The following is an 18,416-nucleotide window of genomic DNA, read 5'->3' as shown; positions in this document are numbered from 1 at the left end:
GACCCAATTTCTTGGGTTTACGACTACTAATGTTCAACTCCGTATCCTTGTAATTTTGAACCCAATCTAGAAGACTAGGGAACTCCTGAATCAAGTAGTGGGAGAAAATTGCCTTAGTCGAGGACTTTTTGATGTAACTACCCCGCATTTGCACTACTTGGAGGGGAAGACCACGAGAACCTCCCACGGTTAACTTACCAGCAAGGGGACTCTAACCCATGATCCATCTACCACTGAGGATATTTCACGTCAGCACTGTGGTCGGCGCAAGTCGGATGCGGAATTCGTATCGACCAGCCATCGCTGGGATTCGAACCCAGTTCACCCCATTGGAAGGCGAACGCTCTATCTACTGAGCCATCGCGGCTCAAAAGGTGTTATATTGAACCATTTTCCGTTACATTGTATTGCGGTCATCAAATTCAAGTACAATAATATGGATCAACTTCGAACTATATTGAAGTTACGGCAAATTTGAGGGATAGCTTTCAGCTTGCTCAAAAATTTTCAACCGTAATATTGGTAATCCTAATAAGAAAGGTTGTATATAAGTGAACTTAAAACATATTCTTGCTTCTTCATTGTTTAAGGGGAATTTCATGCAAGCACGAGTTTAGTCGAGTAAACTTTTAATCCTTTTAGGTCTAGTAAATCCATTTCACCTCGTTTTTAAAAATCGCCACCTAGTCCATTAAGAATTTATTATCCATTAGCTGAATGCCCATTCTCCGTGCCGGGTGAGAAAAAAAAGTAAACAATCAGTAAATCAGTGCTTTTTAATCAGTTGTGCACAAAACTGAAAGACATATATCAACACAATTAATAAAGCTAAAATGATCCAAGTCTAATTAACTCTTAAATGAACAAAGTTTTCATAATTTTTTTGTCCCTGCGATGGTTACATTATTGAACATTATTGAACAAAACACGTTTTTAGTAGTTCATCCCATCAAAATAAAGATTTCCTGCATTCAATATCATTTGGCCGGATGTTATTGCTCGAGGCTAACTGTATCTATATTTAAAACTGCTCAGTTATGATGCAGTACCAAATATACTAATTGTACCAAAAATATTTTATAGGTATGTATTTTATCTAAATTTATAGGTATTAAATATACTAATTGTACCTATATTAGTATATTTGCAATCTCTTAAAACTGCACCAATTACCATAATACAAAATATTATCCAAATTAATCAAGCAACATTGGCATCAATAATAGTATGGCGATTATTTTACGTTTCTTCTAAATAATTAGTACCATTACTCCATTAATTTGGTTTTTTTGTGCATAGCTTATTTTTGTTCTATTGCAATTAGTACCTATTAGGGCCATGGTGGCTCAAGGGATAGATCGCTCGTCTTCCAATGAGGTGAACCGGGTTCGAATCCCAGCTATGGCTGGTCGATACGAATTCAGCACCCGGTTCGCATTGACCAGACTACTTTTGTAAAATATCTTCAGTGGTGGAAGGATCATAGGTTAGAGTCCCCTTGCCATTGTCAGATCATTTCGTTCATGTACACGTTTTCTATTCTTTTTTCTTTTTATTTCTCTTTTTCAATTATTTTATGTACGTGACAAATTTTTTTTCATTTATTGTTCTTTTTACTTATATTTACAAGCAAATGTGATGCACACCTTTGTCATATGCAAGACTTTTCATTGTTGTATCCTAAATTTTATTGTAAAAATTATCGAAAGCAAGCTACTATGTATTATGTAATTTTATTTTAATACCCGCTGATCAGGCTTGATTCCGGGGTTGTGGCGAGATGGACTAGTAGCCAGACGTGGACTATGTGGGTAAGGGTTTTTCAAATATAGGTACGTGTCCACGCCTGGAGGAAAGAGAAAAAAAGTCCCCCTGCCGTCAGGCTAACAGTGTTGGGTTTACCTCTCCATGTAACGCAAATGCGGGTAAGTTCCCTCAAAAAGTCCTTTACAAAGACAATTTTCTCCCAATACGTGATCCATGCGTACGATTTACGTTTAGAGTTTTATAGAAGAATCGGATCTTCCCTTTGAAGCAAATGAGACTCCGGTGTCACTTACATATATATATATATTTTCTGACGCTCTAATTTCAAGTAAAAATATATTTCGTTTTTTATTCAATTATAAAAAAAGTCTAATAGTTACTAAAAAATCTTCTAGATTATCGGAATTATGTTTGTACTAAAATATTAAATGAAAAAGTAGTTGGAAAAATCTTTTTTTTTTTTTCATTAATATTCACAAATTTATCAGTGATTGATTTTGTAAATGTAAGAAATTTCAATGATGAATGACTATTTCTCTCAGATCAAATAACTGCAAATAAAAGAAAATTTGAAAAATTATTGTTTGAAAGTGAGCCTTGTTTGAAGTTTTTCACCTTTAACGCTGAAAAAGTCACCGGTGTTTCATGCTGTATTTCATAACCATAAATTACTGAAATGTTAAATATAATATTTTTCACTTATTTTGACTTAAATTAATACAAAAAGAATGAAAAAAGTTTAAAAAAATATGTTTAATAAAATTTCTGCGTCAAAGGGTTAAACAAGAATTTAACCCAACGAAATAAAGCTGCTACTTTTTATTATCCATATTATATAAACAAATGTTTAACAATAATTGAAATATGTAATAAAAAATATATTTTAAGAAAAGGTTTTCTTTTTTATTATCCCTTTGTGAATTATTGAATAGATTCCATTAATCTCCACTTTCTAAATAGAAAAAAGAAACGGATGAATTCTAGGTTAGCAGAATATTGTCTACGGAGAAAATAAACAATTGTTATAACTTCAAATCGAAATAAATTATTAAACAAGTAATGTAAACAAGGAAATTTTTTATTTTAGTTACTTTTTATTAAATAATTAAAATTTTTCTCTCATATAAAACTAAAATTAATTAATTAAATTTAATTAATGAATTACTATTTGAAAAACTGTTTTAACATCTAGTGTCATCCACTACAAGTTTAAAAAAATGCATTCGAAATTGAGTGGATGAATAAAAAGTATTTTATTAGCGATTAAGAATTTGAACAAAATATTTAAATATGTGTAGGAAGAGTGTGAACTAATAGTAGAAATTAAAAATAAAAAATTTAAAAAAAAGGCGCATAGTATCAGACAACTATAAAAGTATAAATTTGGTGACGTTGACCACACGTGCTACCACGTAATGAATTTATCTGACACAGCTAAAGGCCTGGTTTCTTAGGAAATCAGCGCTAACCTTTGATTGGTCCATTTGTGAGTTTGATAGTATACGTCATCGAACGCTCATCTTGAACTACAATTGCCGTCCAACTCAACTGCAGTTGGATTACAACGTGACGTTAACCACAGAAGCAATGGCGGACAACATCCAACAGTACATTGAAATCAGCCAAGACATTGATTTTGACATTAAACATAGCTTCTTCATTAAACATAGCACTCTTCATTTAGCTCAGTTATAATGTGTTTTTTCTTGGACAAAGTCATTATTTGCTCTCTAAAACACTGGTCGACAATAACAAAATCAATATAAATTCAAAATAAATATTTGTTTACGTTATTAACGCATGCGCAATGAGAGATAATGTCTGCGTTGGACCGACTGCTCACGCTGAGCTAACAAAAAAACATTTTTTTGGCGTCAGCTCTACGTCAACTTTCCGCTGACGCCCAGATAAGGCGCTAGTTCTAAGAAACCAGGCCTTGAGCTAACAAACCAGTATTTTGTTGGCGTCAGCGGGACGTTGACGTCACGCTGACGCCCAGATAAGGCGCTTGTCCTAAGAAACCAGACCTTAAGGCTCCTATACTATCAGAGCTGACCTATCAAGCAATATTGGAGTAAACTAGAGCCCCTGAATTAGACCCTGATAGTATAGGAGCCTTAGAGTAAACAAGTTCGCAAGTTAACGTTATGTTAGTATTAGTTATGTTATGTGCTTATGTTAGCTCTTTGCTCCAAAAATAAATGATAAGTCGGCCTGTCTAATTCAGGGGCTCTAGACACAGCGAATATAAAATATTTAAATGTGCGCAGTAAACTATTTTTTTGTTCAATTAAAGCTATAAGTTAGAAATTATTACTGATGTAATTTCTAAAATTTTTAATGCCTGATTTATACTATTTGCATTAAGAGAAGAACATTTTCTCATTTTTAATGCCTGATTTATACTATTTGCATTAAGAGAAGAACATTTTCTCATTTTTAATGCCTGATTTATACTATTTGCATTAAGAGAAGAACATTTTCTCATTTTTAATGCCTGATTTATACTATTTGCATTAAGAGAAGAACATTTTCTCATTTTTAATGCCTGATTTATACCATTTGCATTAAGAGAAGAACATTTCCTCATTTTTAATGCCTGATTTATACCATTTGCATTAAGAGAAGAACATTTCCTCATTTTTAATGCCTGATTTATACTATTTGCGGGACTAATAAATCTATCAACAGACTAATAGAAATTTAACGGCCGCCTAAGTGCCTCTTTATTTACCTTGTTCTTTCTCAAAAAATCCAAAATTTCGAAAGGGGGGGGGGCCTTCTAGTGAAGACGTGATTTTTTTTATATATTTACGATAAAAAGGGGAGAAAAAGTGGAGAAAAGAGAAGAAGACGGGTGGAGATGGAGCTAACGGTACTGCTGGAAAGGGGCAACCGGGGACGGAAATGACTGATCGTGTGACATCTGCCGGATGCTAGAATGTTCGTCACCCGTTTCTTTCCGATATGACACGCGTTGACCACCCCTTATCCCTCCCCCCTTTTTTTTCAAAGCCATTCTTCTCTGGAGTTTCAAGATGGAAAAAAAATTATATATTTTACTGAGCGACACACTGCGTACAATTTGTTAAAGAAGAAATTGCGGTTCCTATTTTTAGCTTTTTGCAAAAAGTACATTCATTGATAGACATTACGAGTTTAGAGGACTCAAAGGATTTTCAGGAGAGGCCCCCGGTAAAAGGCCCTCGGATTCGAGACTGCCTAAAAATAAAATTTCATAATGGAATGTTTTTTTTGTGATGATGTGATTTTATGTTTTAGTAGTATTTGAAGCAGTGTTGGATAAATTTTTGCCAGGGCAATGGCAAGAGCTAGGCAAAAAGTGGTTAAAAAAAATAAATAAAAAAAATTAGGTTATTTTAAATTATATAAACTTAAACTTCTTATAACTATAAATTGGACCTGAAAGTAACCAGTTGCCACTCGCCATGTGATGCGTTAAAAAAAAAAAGACTTAAATTAAATAAACAACCGGTCACTTTCCCCCATAATTTTTATAAAATAGTTCTATGATAAAAATATATTAATGCTTAATCTGGAAGACAGAATTTTCATTAAAATGTCCGATATTTTTATTTAAAATTTTGATCCTTTAGAATCCATCAATTTAAAAAGGAAAGATTCATGTAGAAGAGTTTGTTAGCAATTCATATAATTCGAAGTAGTAATGTATACATTGCAAACATTTCGTCTCCCCCAAATAATATTCTTTGAAGTCAGTACTTTTAACTAAATTTTGTCACATATTTATATTTTTATTGTTAAATTAAATTTTTATAGCAGTAGATTATTTTCTAATATGAATGTTTTTTTAAAAAATAAATTAATTCAAACAAAAAAAAAAGTTTGCAAAAGGTGGCTATTAAATGAAAACGACCCATCGATATCAATCACCGACTCATTTGTTTTGAGGGAAAAGTGACTACTAAGTTATTCGAGTCTATTGGCCACTGGCTACAAACTGATAATTTAAATTTCCATGTCTACTATAAAGTAACGATGATGAAATCTTTAAGAAATTTCAAACTAATTATGGACTTATATATAAATAATAATTAACTTCTCTCTATATAAAAGTAAAAATATGTCTAAGATGTATGTTTGCTCGAGAACGAATGCATCGAAGATCGTTTTTTTCCCCCCAAATGTTTGCAAATTTTCAAATGGTTTGTAAATATTCACCTCTTTCTGCGTTATGTGGTTCGGGCACAATATCGGAAATGCGAAATTTCATTGATGAAAACCATAGTTACAAACTAAAACGTGCTCTGTCAAGAAAACAACATTTTTACAAAATATCTAAAGAAATAGAAGTAGGCGAAATCATTAGAAAAATTTAAATATCATTAAAGCTTGCTAAACTCATAGACTAGGTGTAGAAGTAAAGCGTTATAGAAGCCAATATGTAGGCTAACATGAGTTATCGACAATTTAAGAAATGTTAACTTTCAACTTTCATAGTCACTGGTAATGCTAAACATAAATATACAAATTCTTATACGTTCAAACGGCATTTCTATTTCAAAGCCTTCAAATTTATTAAATTCTAATGCTAAAACATATTTACACCAACTATTAATAATTATAATTAATAATTTCCATATTTTTTTATCTCGAATTTTTAAATTCTCAAACTTTACGACAATTATCATTTAAAAGATAATATAAACTTTATATAAAAAAAATCAGTACTTATCAGTTATTGAGTTACAAATGAAATTCATTGACTCACATCATTAATCCTTTGCTTACGGTGTACCATGTTCTACCATAACACGTGGTGCACATGTTGTACCAGCCGTTAGGAAAAGGTTAATAATAGCAAATAAGTGCGCCGTTTGATTTTGACAAAGTTGTTAATTTTATTTATTGTCCATCGGAGGCGCCATTGGGATAATTAGCTTTTTTTAATTAATTTAGCATATGTTGTACTAGACATTTTAACAACAAATTTACGATACCACATGAACATGTAAGACACAAAAATTGAATCCACTCTTACTTGAGCTATTTGAGTTTATTATACTTACATGTTGTCTTGATTCTTTACTGTACAACATTAAATCTCAAAATACTAGAAATTCTACTTATTTGAAAAAGTGGTCTAACTGATCACCGTAGGCGTTTAGTACTGAATAAATCACAAAAAAATGCAGTTTGCATCTTTTCAAATTTTACTTAATTCATTCAGCATTATAAATGTTTGTGTTGTTAACATAGTTTCAACACGGCGCAGCAAAATAAGCGCTTTGAAGAAGTTTCCAGAGAAAGTATCAGAATGAATCGAAGAAAAATTAGCACGACACTAACAGCATTTAAGATCTGTCCATCATAAAATTTTTAAGCATCCTATTTCTGATTTAATGACATCATGGTGTATCATAACATATTTTACATTCTAATATAAATTAATATCATAATTATTTACAATAACCTATTGTTTTTGTGGATCCAAAAGATTTTTTTTAATCTACTTATATTTTATTTTATAACTGTTGTTGAACAGCCGACCCTATTTTTGGGTTTACGTCTACTAATGTTGTAATTTTGTAATTTTGAATCCGATCCAGAAGACAAGGAAACTCCTGGATCAAGTATTGGGAAAAATTTGCCTTCTTGATGGAACTAAACAGCATTTGCGTTACATGGAGAGGAAGACCATGAGAACCTTCCATGGTTAGTTTGACGGCAAGGGGATCCATGATCCGTCTATCATTGAGGATATTTCACGTCAGTACTGTAGTCGTTGCAAGCCGGATGCGTGATTTGTATCGACTAGCCATCGCTAGGATTCGAACCCGGTTGACTTAATCTACTTATAAAGCTCTTTCAATAATACAATGGAAAATAGTGACCGTTAGATCTTTTTGAGTATTTTAAAAGCTATATCTATTTTATCAATTTTTGCCAGTGGCAAGATTAGTGACAAAAACTATTTTTGTCAAGCTGATTTTTGCCATGTTTTTTTTTTTTTTTTTGCCCGCCACAGAAATGTGCCAACCCTGGTTTGAGGTATAGGAAACATAATTGAATAACTATATTGATATAATTTGTTTCTTGTGAATCTTCAGATGCATGTTGTGCTCTTACTGAATTCAATTATTTTTAAGATGGAGAAAAGATTTCTTTTTCATAAAAAATCTGCAGTTAAAAAGTGTCTACAAACTCATCAGCATCCATAAAATGTACTGAGACATTTTTTCTCATCCTATTTCAGTGCTGAGTTTTGTTAATTAACTGTAAAAGAGCTTAAATTAATCTTTTACCACTACTAAATTTCATGAAATGAACGTTAATCCTATACTTGTTAAATGCTTATCACAATTAAAGTGTAGTTTCTGTTTGAATTTTACGACCTTTAGTATCCGCAGCCTAAAATATACATTAGCGAAATAGTCATATCCCAAGTCAAAATTCTTGATGGTACCATCAAAACATTTTAATGGTTTACGTCGGTTTCACGATTCATGATGGTCCAGCATCATTTGATGATCACCATCATCAAGGATTTTTCCATTATGCTTTTAATGGTTTTTTTTATGCTTTTCATTGTTCAACATTTTTATACCAGCAAACTTCTATCATTCCATGATGGAAAATGTTTCTTTAATACTATGATGGTTAACGATCAAGAAAAGTTTGATTATGATGGACCAACAATCTATAATAATCGTGATGGTTTAATGGTAATTCTTGCTGGTTCTCAGGAATATACCATCAAAACAAAAACAATCTGTTTTTTTACGTTGGATTATCATAAATCAGTCCGAATTCCTACATTGCGATGGTTGTTCATGATCGTTATAACATTTGATTTCTTAGATATTATGATGGAAATTCGTGATGGTTCATAATGGTACAACAACTCATTTTCATGATGGTTTAATAATAATTGTTGGTTCAGCTGGAATATGCCATCAAAATACGTATATATATATTTTTTTTATGTTTGCCCATCAAAAATCAGTCCGAATTCTTACATTGGGGTGATGGTGGTTCATGATCGTTCCAACATTTGGTTTGTGAGAAACTATGATGGAAATTTCTGATGGTTAGCTACTTATACTGGTTAGGTTACCATAAAAAATATAATGGTTCATGATGGAATTATTGATTACCATCATTACCATTATGTTGCTCCATCAATGGAAAGCCATCAAAAATTTTGACTCGATATATTATATTTTATTTTCAATTAACTTATAATTATGTTGCCCGTTATGACATTTAAAGAGGAAAAAAATATTCATATGAGTGTTCACTTGCTGACACAGCAGATGCCTGGTACATTCCATATGTCCTTAACTTTTCAGCCCTCATCCCATTTTGATCACATGTTACGTGTTTTCGTGATCTTTACGGATCTCTCCAATGGTGCGTTAAGGAAACCCCTTTCAACAGGGTGCCATATTTTTTGTAAGCCATCAAAATGGATCATGATGGAATAGATGGGCGTTAACAAAGTGACGTGGATACAAGAAGTAATTTTTGGCGACATTTTTTTTCTTTTCCATTTTTTCACTTTCTTTGGAATTGTTAAAAACGTCTATTTTTGGCTTGAAAGCATTTGATTTCATTAAAAGCATTAATGCTTGACCTGTATTTAGGGGAATGAATGTATTTAGCATGAAATGTGGCTATTTATTTAAGTAACTGTTTAAAGTACCGTTTAAAGAGAGAGGGACAATTGTTCCTATGTCCTGTTGAAATTCCTTTTTAATTACTTTTTCTTAAATGTAGAAAAGTTTATTTTATGAAATAAATAATGATATAAACCAAAGGAATACGTTAATTTTTAGCAGAAATAAGCAGTATTGAAATAAAAAAGTAAAATCTGGGTATGTTTGTGAAAATAGATACAGTGGAGAGATTAAAGTTTTTTTTTTGCCCTTTGCACTTATCCAAACATATAATCTACGACTAAGGACACTAAAATGTATTAAAATTTTTATTATGAAATGAAATTTTTTTACAAGTTAAAAATTAAGTCAAGTATTTTATGAAGAATAAAATATGATTTTTTGACGTGTTAAATTTAATAATGAAAGTTTTAGATGATCTATGCATTTCAAAAGGAAAAAAAATTGAGACTAAATTCTTGGAAGTAAAAAAATTTTTTTACTTTATAATAATATACACATACCTTGCATCATAATAGAAAATTAAGAAAATCGATTAAAATTTTTTTAATTAAATTGTTTTTTCCTTGCCTTAATTACATTTCTCTTTTCAAAGGCATTTAGCATAACTTCTATTGTTGTCTTGGGCCATTCAAGGCAAGAGGTGCCATTGTTCTTGTTTTCCAGTGGCGCCATCTATCGCCAAGAATCCGACCTCTCCCACACCCATACGTCACACCCGTTTATAGGGCGGACCCATTCATTCATCCACAGATCGTAATTTGGACCTGAACCAGAGAACGATCAGTCACCAATTCAGTACCCTTAGAGGTGTAATTTGTTATGAGAACATAGAGAACTTTGTGCCCTAACAGATTTAACGTGCACTAGCCACCATTTACTACACGCAGGAGTATTCGGCCGGCTGGTTTCGAACTCGCGTTCTCACGACCGAGAGTCCATCGCCTTGCCAACCAGGCTATGTCGGCCCATTGAGGATTGACTTCTAATTGGGGAGTATACTCCAGACATCCAAACGTCTCTGCTCGAATCTGAGATATTGCGAGAAAGGAAGTGCTAATTTATTTATGGAACTTCTAAATCGCAATCACTGATGTAATTACCGAAACTAGCAAAGGGACTTACTGAAACATAAATCAAAAGCATTAATATATTATTGTCCATAACAATTAAATAAAATATTTATCAAAATTTAGTAATAATACTATAAAGTATTGATTATCGATGTTTTGTTTCTATACCCTCGGTGGACATTTTATTGGAGCATTTCTTTTGATGCTTTTTCATCGCTATGTATCGACACTTTCTCCCAATGGGATACCTGCAAGTGACGTATTGCGGGTCTCTCGATCTTGATTGGTTAATGAAACGTGACATTTGTTTACGTTTGCAACTGTTCTTTCCATTCTATTTCGGGTAAACCAAGCCCCTAGTAACAATTCTCTTAAGTGTCACATTCTATATTCTTTCACAAAGATTTAAATTCTTTCATTATCTATTTCTTACTTAACGCAACAACAGGCATGAAGCCACGTATTACATAAACAGGCTAATTATGCACCGAAGTGGGATATTCTTCTCGAAGTGCAAGTAGCCAATTCTATGTCACTACTAAAATTGTATCCTTTCTTTGCATCTATAAAACGTTATTATTTATGACCTTAGGTACGTTTTTATTTGGTTACTATTTATACATTTTTTAATTCTATCATAGTACAGTGTACAGAAAAAAAAATCACCACCTTGAATAACTTTTGATCTAATGATCGAATTTTCTTGTACTGGGACTCAATCTTAACGGTTTGAGGTGGTAAAGTATGCTAATTAATTAGCGCTGACGATATTTGAACTAACAAAATCAGACAGAAAAGCATACTTTCTCTGAATAAACATGAAACATGTCTTTTTTTTTCGAGGATTCGGATTTCTTACCTTCAAAATATAGCAAGTAGCTTCAATCTGGGAAATATGGTCCCACTAGTTTGGTTAGAAAAGCACACAATTGTCCAAGAATAATTCCATGCAAACATTTTTTTTAATAACTGATGATTCTTTATTATTTCATTTAATAGTCGAAAAAATTTTGAATTGTAAGGTATACTATTTTTACATCATTCTAAAGAATGTAATTTTATGAAGCAAACTACTAAATTTAAGCGAAATCGGTGGAATAGTTGCTGAGAAATCGAATTTCAAAGATATTTATCGAATATTAAATATTTAATATTCAATTTCTATTTTTTTTTATAATTGTGTGCAAAATTTTTTAGATTCTCTTAAGAAATTCTCGAGATTCAGCGAGATGCGCAGCAAAGTCTAATTAACATTTAAGAGTAACATAGAAACGCTCGCTCTCTTGATCAAACTATTCGAACCGTATTTCCCAGATTGCTGCTACCCGCTATATTTAGAGGGTAAGGAATCCGAAACCATCGAGAAAAAAAAAAGGTGAGTTTATTCAGAGAAAGTACGTTTTTGTGTCTGATTTTGTATCTTTAAACATCGTCTGCGGCTACCCGCTATATTTTGAGGGTAAAGAATCATCAACTGTCGAAAAAAAAAGGTGAGTTGTTTATTCAGAGAAAGTGCGCGTTTTTGTTTGTTTGACTTTGTATCTTTAAGCATCGTCTGCGCTAATTAGTATATTTGAGTCGTCTACCTCCTCGAATCATTAAGATTTGAGTACGCGAAAATCCGATAATTAAAGCAATTCAGATTGATTCGTTTTTTTTTTTTTTTTTTTTTTTAGTTTTTCTTTTTCTTCGAATTGTGTTTACTATCATATTGCTAGTGACAGGAACTCATTTTTTAAATGTCGGTAAACCTTTAAGCATTCGTTGCCTGCTTAATTAAATATTATTCTTGAACTTAGGCACATATGCAGTCATTTTTCATGACCAGAAAACAGTAGAATGATTCAGCCCATATTTTGAGAATCGCGATACATGTATTTATTAATTGTGAAAAGAAAAGTTGACGGCGGTGCTCAGATATAAACTTGTGACATATTATGCATCTTTCAATTTATCAATGTCAAGCGTAGGCTCCTTCAAACCGCAGAGTGGCCTTTAAGAAATGTTGTAGGTCTGTGAGTGGCGACCTTTCTAGGTCGTTTTGATCAAAGTTAATCACAAATTCCCTGTCACTTAAAGAGTTATTCGAAGATCATTTAAATATAGAAAGACTGGATGGATATTGCTGTAGATGTTGGCTCTATTATAATTCGACCAAGGTCAGACTTTTATATAAGCGGTTAGGTGGCTCATAGTTTAAGAGTGGTGACGCCTGGCTGACCATTGGTGGGTTTGCGGGCTCTTCCTTTCATATAGTGCCCGCCGAGTTTTTTTTTCTATTTGAAAAAAAAAAATTTTTTTTCTTCTTATTTTTGAGAAATTTCTTATGCTTTTCCGTGTATTAAATTTTCAGGCAAGTATGGAGTTTTTTTTTTATTTTTAATTAGTACACTATTTTTTTAATGACCTTGAATAAAATCTCTTTGATACCATGGGAAGATGCCACGTAAAATGACAAAAAATGCTCATTTTAACTTTCAAAGATTTAAGTTCAAAATTAAAAAGTTGGTCATTTACCTTTATTATCACTGTAGATTGATCTATTATCAGTATTTATATCAATGTGAATAAATATACGATTTTGAAATTCGTGTGTGTATTCACACTAAGTGTTTTCGCCTAAGTGCCTCATAGCAACACAGCTTAGATGGATTCTCTTTCTTTCTTTCTTTGAAACACACTTTATTTTTAAAAAGAATATGACAATTAAATATAATGCAGCTTTTCTGTCAACCATCTTATTTTTAATCGTGTTTTCTAGGTTAATTTACTTTAAAAAAAAAAAAAAAAAAAGATCATCTTTTGCGAGAAATAGTCATTTAGAGATTGATTTGTGACAAAGAGGGTTGATTATGGCAAAGGAAAAATTTTTCTTTTCTTATTTCTTTTACTTTCTTCCGTATTTCTTTCTTTTGAATTTTGTACAACGGTAATTTTTTATTTATTTATTTTTTTGATTTATAAAACAATTAGACCCTATCTGAAGAAATCATTCTACCTAGAATTAAAACTCTTATATTTATGAAAGAAATAAGAAAAATCAAAATATATATATATATATTTGCATATTTCAGAAAATAAAAAAAAGTGAAGACACCTGCCTTTTTTTTTTAACTAAAAAAAATTCAAAATTTGTAGGACTGAAACGTCGTAAATTCGGCTGACAATAATAAAAGGAGTTATGAGGGTAGACATAACATCATAAACGATCAACAAAATATTTTTTTGAAATTTTTCAAGTTGTTTATTTTTTATATTTGTTTTTTACTATCTATTATATTTGTTTATTACAATTGTCAATTTTTTTTTTCTGTTCAAATAATGTTTAAAATTTTTTTCTTTTCAGATAATTTATACAAACTGTTTTAAAGGTGCTAGCATCAGAATAATATTATCAGTACCACTATCAGAATGTGTGACCACTCCAAGATGCAAAATTCTCATTCCGAGGTCAGTTTCCTTTTTGATATTATTTCAGAAATTAACAAATAAAAAATAATCAAGTTATAGCAGCTAGCGTATTACTTGAATCAAACACTTATTTGGGAAAACAACAATTTATTAAGAATATTCAATAAATGTGTTAAATAAAATACCTTTTCTTTGTTTCCAATAGAAGTTCCACTCATTTTCACACTAATTCTCCCAAAGCTTTAATAGATGTTAATGATTTATTCATCTTCATAATCAACGAACAAAGCGTCGATGAGTTTTTAAATATGGATATAGATTGAAATGTGTGTTAACGAAAATAGGCAAAGCTTAAACTGCGTGTTTTCTGAAAATAGTCTGAAAACAATATTTATATCCTTTTCTCTAACTTCTTTCATGAGAATTGTTTTCATTTTTATGCAAAGTTAATGTAAGCAAATTTTGAATGTACTCACAAATGTTCGATATTCGCTTCCATTTGTTGTACGGCATACATCATGTCTCAAGCTACTATCAATGTCGACGATGCGAATTTTACGAATCTCCTCAGGAAAAATTTTTATAGAGTGAGATCTGGGGATCATGGTGGTCAGTGCAAGAGTTCATTGTTTGCGTTAGATACAAGACTAATCCAGCGTTATGGTTACTTTTTATTGAAATGGCGTTTTTTATCTTTTTATCTACCTAGATCGATTCTATCTTGAGTTACCTCCTGGTAGTTGAAGGTTGATATTGTTGGTAACTTAGCCCTACAAAGGCTGCTCGTAGGCAGGCTTGTTTCAACAAACACTCTACATAGGTGACTTTCGTACGTGATATGAACACGTGTATCTCAACGGAAACGACCACCTCGATAGGAACACGCGTACTTAGATGGATGGAACACAGTGAACAATTGACTAGCAATTTATGACGGCGACATTGACCTCCTCTTGCTGTTGCTACGTAGTCTAGATCAGACACAACGGGGTCCTTTAGCCGAGCCACACATGGGCGTGATCTGATCACGCGTGCCTCTAACAACAATCTACAAGTCCATATTGGGGTAACTATATTTTGTAATATTGGTCCTAGAATGGCTTTCAATAATGGACCAGTATCATTTTCTATGTAGGTCCTTTATGGATTTATAATGTTGGGTAAACATTGGGATGTCTAGATTTTTCAATATTGATCCTAGTTAGAAATGAATCTTGTTCCAATATTGAAAGTCATTCTTGGACCAATATTGAAAAATCTAGACATCCCAGTATAGGTGCATATTCTTATGGAAGCCATATTAGCCAATTTTGAGTCCAACTGGGGCCGATGTAAAATTGTTACTTGGGTTGTTTTCAAAGAAACGCTAGTGACGATTGTATAATGATTGAACTTACTAATATTGCTTCTAATATTAGTGCATATTTATAATTAATGTGTGTTTTTATATTTTACACCTACGAAATTGGGGGATTTGTTTTGACTTACCTGTATTTAAAGAATTTATGAATTTAAAAATAGGCCATTAGGGCAAGCAACTTTCTCTTAAAAAAGGTTCCATGCCTCGTAGGTGTTACCTACGCAACGGAAGCTACAGTTAAAGTAATATTCATTTATTCATTTTATAGCTTTTTTTTCTCTCTCTATCGTGGGTATGCACGATTGTCTATATGTAGGTTGCTTCATTGGCGTCTGGCCTCGAAAATGAAGGACAATCTTTCAGACAGGGTGGTCACTGCGCATATTCAAAATTTTTACATTTTGTGATTTTCGTCACCTTTACTTTCTCATTATCACTATCTTATAGAAAAATCAGATTTTTACCTTGCATTTCGCCTTAAAATCTGTATTTTTAAAGATCTAGAAACATTCAATATCTTTTCAGCATAATAAATTGCACTTTAAATTTCAAACTGTGATTATAACTAAAGAAAATTAATTCCGTGTTTTCTGTCTTAGAAAAATTTAGAGAAAGTAGTTCTCTTTTTAATTATATATCTTTTTAAGTTCAAAAATAATTAAAATGTTATATTATACATTTTACAGAACTCCTTTTGTGAGCTGTGAAGCCACTTTTCAAACCTACTCCTTGAAAAACTGTAGTAAAAACTATATTTTCATGGTCATTATAGTAGATATTTGTTTGTCATTTTTTAATTCGTTTGAAAATTAAGATATATGAGTTACTACAGCTAATTTTTTTAATCACAGCTATTTTAATAGCTGTAGATAGCTGATAGATAAAAATATCTTTTTGCTTATTTAGAGCAGTTTATTTTATTTATATTACAAAATGATTTTTAAATGGATTTTATTTTTTCAACTTTGATACAATTTTTTGTTGTTGTGAAATTCTATGCTTTGTCTGTCAATTTTGGGGTTTGTTTATGAGCGTGCATAATGTACTTGATAGGTAAAGAGGTAGAGAAGTCATGGGTACTAAAGGTGCATAACTCTAACGGAATCACTGTGGTTGACATATATTATGCTATTTTTGGCATGACATAAATAATGTTTTTTGGTATGGTTGAAAAATTCTTTCCAATATTGCACCTAAAATTTTCAATGTTGCTTGCTCAGAAATTTTTTCCTTTCTAAATTCTCTGCTACCTTCAAATTTAATTATGTTATTATGGTGAATATTGCTTCTCCCCCCCCCCCCAGCCTTAAAACAATGCGGATATCGAATACTCGACGCATTTGAGTCAATTGTTAGTGATCAAGATTTATCACTTTATTAACCGACATTAAAAGCATAAAACGGAAGAAACAAACAGCATGTTACGACAAGGATTGTTTGCCTTTATTCCCACCAAGGCCAACCGAAACAACAATCGAAGAAGAGGTTCCGGTATATGGCGCAATAAGCGCCTTACTGCCATGAGTAAAAGTTGTAGTCTTTTTTTTTTTCAAAAAATTTAATGAAGAGTAAAACGGGAACCAAAACTACCTTCTGGAGAGTGTCTCTTCACGACACAGTGGCATATTTCGAATGGTCTGTAGCATCTATTCCAAAACAATGGCGTTTTTATTTCACGGAGGCTTGCACATCTTGAAGCGGCGGGGAGAAAGCGGTCATTAATGCTGTGTGGATCTTCTTGAAATAATGGGTGGAGTAAGTAACAAGAGGTCAGAGGCCCTTCTTAAATCCACTTGTAAGGCCTGTAGCAGAACATCTAAGTGCGATGTCGACAAGTTCGATCTACGATGGAGAGGCAGTGCCTCGCGGTGTGGAGTTTTGGACTTCTTTTTTTCTTTCTTTATGAATTAGATACATTATTTGAATGTTTGAGAGATAGTTACTGTGGTTGGAATTTTTTTGGATGAAACTATCATCATGGGAATTTTTATTTGTTGTGTTTGATATACAGTCAAACCCCGCTATAGTGAACCTTCAAGGGACTTCACTATATCCGTTCCGCAAACAATTTTAACTAATTGTTCCAAACTCCCCCCTTTTATTACAAATTATTCAAATAAGTAACCAATAAAATGAAATACAAAAATGACATGAATTTTTTATTACTCTTCGTCTTGCGTGCAAAAAAAAAAAAAATTAGTAATCTTTAGCTGATGAGCAATCCTCAACATCAGATATGGAAACACTTTCCGGCTCTCCGATAATTTTTCCTGAATTTATGTTATTCCCCTTTTTTAACCTGTCTAATCAGCCATTTGAGCACATAAAAGTTGGCTCATAAAATCGCTGAGCAAATTCATCGACTTTGACTTGAACCATTTGTCCAGATACTAGAAGATAGTGGCTTCTTTGAATGCTGAACCAATTCAATAATGAAGCAACCAAGAAAAAATGCTTGTTGCAACATTCCATGCTATATATGGTTTTGAAAATCTGTATATGTATTTATTTTGAAGTGGAAATTTCCAAATTATCACAAAAAATCAGGAAAATCAGTCGGAGACAGAAAAAAAAGTTCATTATATCCAACTTCCTTTCTTTTTTTGGTTCACTATGTCCACAAAAAATAACATTATGCGTGTGCAGCAAGGCACGGGAGCGAATGTTTCGTTCACTATAACCAGGAGTTCACTATAGTGGGGTTTGACTGTATAAATGAAGTGTTTAGTGTTTGAGAGTGCCTTACTACAGTGAAACCTGTGCACGGTAATCACTTGTCGTCCATTGTTTTAGTGGTCAGCTTTTAATGGGAGTGAGACAATCATGCATTCAGTCGCGAAATTAGGGAGACTTTCCTAAACCCTGTCCCACAACGTAGTTGTTGCAGAAATGCTATACTTTATTTTTTTCTCTTAATGCAAATGCAAGCGAAAATAATTCTGTGGTAAAAAATTTATTATTTACAACAATATATTCTTAATTTTTTTCCCTTAAATGTTAAAGTATTGGGTGTAGTATTTTTTCGACATAAAAATTTTTTTTAAAATTTGTTTGCAAATAATATTATAGTCTCAAAAAAATTTTCTGTAGCTAGTTTATTTGTTAAATATTTAATCTCACGATAAGAAAGTAGTATAATGGAAA

General features: G+C 32.1%; 1 protein-coding gene across 2 annotated transcripts in view; it reads left to right on the top strand.

The window, feature by feature from the left end:
• LOC107447537 (uncharacterized) overlaps positions 1–18,416 on the top strand; it is a 108,302-nt gene that overhangs the window by 31,488 nt on the left and 58,398 nt on the right. For both annotated transcript variants that reach the window (XM_016062466.4, XM_087168649.1), the window contains exon 4: positions 13,848–13,951. The gene's annotated coding sequence lies outside the window, so the exon portion shown is untranslated. The remainder of the gene's footprint in view (positions 1–13,847; positions 13,952–18,416) is intronic.

Source organism: Parasteatoda tepidariorum, chromosome 1 (genome assembly GCF_982258835.1).
Source record: "Parasteatoda tepidariorum strain Cologne lab strain chromosome 1, Ptep-v5.0, whole genome shotgun sequence".
Taxonomy (NCBI): Eukaryota; Metazoa; Arthropoda; class Arachnida; order Araneae; family Theridiidae; genus Parasteatoda; species Parasteatoda tepidariorum.
This window is presented reverse-complemented; position numbering and strand designations above follow the sequence as displayed.